The sequence below is a fragment of the Drosophila santomea genome, chromosome 2L (assembly GCF_016746245.2).
Source record: "Drosophila santomea strain STO CAGO 1482 chromosome 2L, Prin_Dsan_1.1, whole genome shotgun sequence".
In the NCBI taxonomy this organism is placed as follows: domain Eukaryota; kingdom Metazoa; phylum Arthropoda; class Insecta; order Diptera; family Drosophilidae; genus Drosophila; species Drosophila santomea.
This window is the reverse complement of record NC_053016.2, coordinates 19,436,171-19,440,106: the sequence shown is the minus strand read 5'-3', so window position 1 is coordinate 19,440,106 and position 3,936 is coordinate 19,436,171. Positions and strand designations below refer to the sequence as shown.

The following is a 3,936-nucleotide window of genomic DNA, read 5'->3' as shown; positions in this document are numbered from 1 at the left end:
ACAGAGGGGGGAGCTCTCTCAGCTCCGTTCGGTGCTCGGTTCCATCTGTTGATATGACAATTCAGATTTCGCAAATTAGTCTGCATGCGTGTGTTGGGGAGTGCAAATGTTTCACACATACCTGGGCAACAACAATTGGCAATGCAGTTACAATATGAAAACCATATCAATAGTGAAGTCAAATGTATTTGAATCTTGGGAGAATATTTATTGCTTCTGGAATTAGACCAGTTAAGTTTCATTTAGTCGTCTAAAGTTTTGAATTCAGAAAATAACAATATAATGCACTTTATTAGAACCAATTAAGTGCTCTCTTTTCTTTTCAATTCTGTCAGAAACATTAAATTTTGAGACATTAAATAATTAGCGTGTGAAATACAAATCCCGTGAGGCTGTGTAAGTTCCCAAATAAATGTATATAAACCCCTAAGACGACCCTCTCAGTGCACTCCGCTGTCTGTAGTATAATTTATGGCGTAGTCAGTGAGCTGGCCAGAAGAGACCAAGACAGTGGCCCGCACTCTTGGGAATGAGGGAGGAATGCAACTGTGTCGCTGTTCCAATGGCACGTTATCGTCCTAAAATTGAATTGTAACCCCTGCCAGATGGGTGTAAAATTCCTGTAGGTAGGAGGAGCCGAACAAACATAATGTTGGTGTTAAATTTACAGATATTCATGTATAGTTGCCCCGCAACTGGAAACACAGAAATTAAGACGGCACCGAAACAACGGCGCACAATCAGTCGAAGAACAAAGCCAGCAATAAAGGCGAATGAAAACAGCGTAGTCAAAGGATAACCAAAATAAAACTATAAAAAGCCACAACTATGTGCTGGCCGGCAGACAAAAGAGGAAAAGGGGGAAACTGGTGGCCAGGATCTGTCGTTGGAGTACAATGTCCGAGCCAGGATAAAGCGACCAGCATTGCGATGCGCGACACTTGCAGCGAATGTCCTTTTCAAGCGACACGGTTTGTTTCAATAGTCCGAAGGGGTAGTGTTTTTAGTCGCAGGGAACGGAGCGGAACAGGCAAATGTGGCAAAAAGTATGCATTTTATTTCTATTGGGGTCATCAAGCTGAGCGCGACTAGTTATTGCTCGGTTGTCTGGACAAAGGTCGACCCTCCCGCGGCAATTCGCTAGATTGCGTTTTGCGTTTTGTGATTTGGCTCTTGTTTTATTTATTTTCTTCCGGTCCAGCCGATTATGATTGTCTTTTGTTATGGCCGTTGTTCACAGAGCGGCGTAATTGATGGCGGGAATGCGAAAACTCTTTGATAACAGGTGTAATGGTCGGCATGCTAAGCGAGAAAAATTTGCAAATAGAAAAAATTATAAATGCAATGTTGGCCACTTACAACTGAGAACTTGACTCTAGGGTTGGGTTAGTTAGAATTAAGTGGGTATACTTTTAGGCTGTGGTCGATAACCTCAGTCTAATCATCTGTTTACATGTCCGAAAACGTTGCCCAACACTGAGAGCGTCTTCCAACTTTCCAATAGAAGCACAGCTATAATTATTGGAATTTGGTGGTATATTAATGCCCACGCGGCTACAGTCCCGCTCTTTTCGTGACCAAAAAAATGATCCTGCTAAATCATTGTGCAAGTCCTCTTAATAGAGTTAAAGGTTAAGCGCAACTACTTATTAGCGTTGTCTGATCGGTGACGTGATCTGATCACATACTGGAGGGAAAACGAAACTGCCCCAAAAATTTTAAGTGGCAACTGTGTTCTTCGCGGTGGTTGCCTCGCCTTGGAGCCCCAACCACGAGATTCGCATAACCCCCTCGGAGGGAATTCTCCCAAGATAATAGGTATGTCGCCGACTTGCCCTAGTGCCCCAACTAAAACCCGCTCTGTTGGTAGTATCAAGTTTTCATCTGGCCACGGGCCTCTGCAAATACTGGCCGGTCGGAGGGATTCCTGACCACCAACTAGCGTTATTATTCTGCGTAGGACAACCCCTGGCTACGGAGAATTGAAGCAATTGTCTTTCTGGGAGCTACGCCAACATCCCGAAGCCTTACCCTTCGATAAAGCACTGATTGGACACTCCGACCTATATATATATGTATAGATCGGTGCGCAGTAGAACAACTGCAACTAACTCAGCACCGCAGGATGAGCTAATTCGCACCAGTTACATTTCCCAGTCAGGATCATTTATGGAAACCAAAACCTGGACCGTCAGCGGATAAGGGATTAGGAAAAGTAGTGCAAGGGATGGTTGCTATACCATATGGAAGTCGACTTGCGAGAGTGTGTTTTTTCGTAACCGCCGTCATGAAGCCCCTCAATTTTTATAATTCAATTAATCTCCGCTAGCATTGACAACCCGTACCATCATTTCACCGCTGGAAGGCCTTTCAACGCTGGAACTGGACACATGTGAGTTCGTAAAGAAAAGAGTAATTCCGTATTGTAGCGTATGCCATTCTTTCAAGAACATTTCAAAGGAATTTAACGATTAGGGGGTGACTGAAAAGAAAACAGAAAGATATATATCTAAACCTTGAAATTAAACGAAATTGAAATACTAGAGAGCCCGTTACGAAAGGAAATTTTTTTTTTATTTTTTTTTTTCCATAACGCGACCCCATATGGCCTAGCATTCTTATTCAAAAATATTTCTAACCTTATGCATAGTTCGTTTGATAGAAACCCCAACATTTAACCATAAATATAAAGATAAGACATTACAAACTGAATTCAATGAAATACTTTTAGATCTTAGGAAATGTAATGAATGGAAATTTCGATAGTAGTTTAAGTAAATGAAGGAGATTTTTTTTTGTTTTCTTAATTTGTTTTGAGTAAGCGCCCAATAAAGTTGCATAAATGAATACTATTACTACATCTACATCTTATTTGTTCTGCCATCCAGCGTCTTTTGTAAATAAATTTATTATATGAACTTAAAAACAAGAGAGAACGCTATAGTCGAGTTCCCTGACTATCTGATACCCGTTACTCAGCTAGTGGAAGTGCGAAGGAGAGTCTTCAACACTGACAGTTTTTGGCGGTTTGTAGGCGTTAGAGTGGGCGTGGCAAAAAGTTTTTTGGCAAATCGATAGAAATTTACAAAACTAATACAAAAATAAAAAAATATCAAAACATTTTTCAAAAGTGTGGGCGTGGAAGCTTTGGGCGGTTTGTGGGCGTTAGAGTGGGCGTGGCAGCATGATTCGACAAACTTGCGCTGCTTCTATGTCTCTGGAGTCTGTATGCTTAATCTCAACTTTCTAGCTATTTTAGTTCCTGAGATCTCGACGTTCATACGGACGGACAGACGGACATGGCCAAATCGACTCGGCTATTGATCCTGATCAAGAATATATATACCTTATATGGTCGGAAACGCTTCCTTCTGCTTGTTACATACTTTTCAACGAATCTGGTATACCCTTTTACTCTACGAGTAACGGGTATAAAAATCATGAATTGCTTAACCGGTAATTATCCTGAGTTGACATGGCAACTTAAATAAGATCGGAAGTCTCTATAGGGAATCTTCGAAGATGCCATAGTGAAGATTATGGTCGGGTTGGTTAGAGAAAGCGATGTTCAAATTCCACCAAAGACCTTGCTACCGTTTAGACTTGCTGCCGTCAGTAACGTTTTTCTTTTTTTCACTTGGCGAGTTCCGTTTTTTTTTATTTTCAGTTTTCTGCTTTTATCCCTCTTAGTATGGCATTACAACCATTACACAAGTAACTGATACTCTTTTCTGTTTGGCCTGTCGAGCTAATTTGCCTTTTTGCGGATGGTCAGCAAGACGTAGATCAGCCATCGGCACGGTGAGACAGAACGACAAAACAAACAGATACAATATACATATAAATGAATATCTTGTTTATCATCTGCATGCTTTAACAAAATTTTCTAGCACTTAAAGATTACGAGATCTCGACGTTCATACGGACATGACCAGA

General features: G+C 41.2%; 1 long non-coding RNA gene across 1 annotated transcript; it reads left to right on the top strand.

Annotated features, from left to right (window-relative positions):
- Nucleotides 1-1,500: 1,500 nt before the first annotated feature.
- On the top strand, nucleotides 1,501-3,936 carry LOC120456561. The gene is made up of 3 exons (XR_005616842.1): nucleotides 1,501-1,818; nucleotides 1,871-2,392; nucleotides 3,668-3,936. It is a non-coding gene; the product is annotated as an uncharacterized LOC120456561 (long non-coding RNA).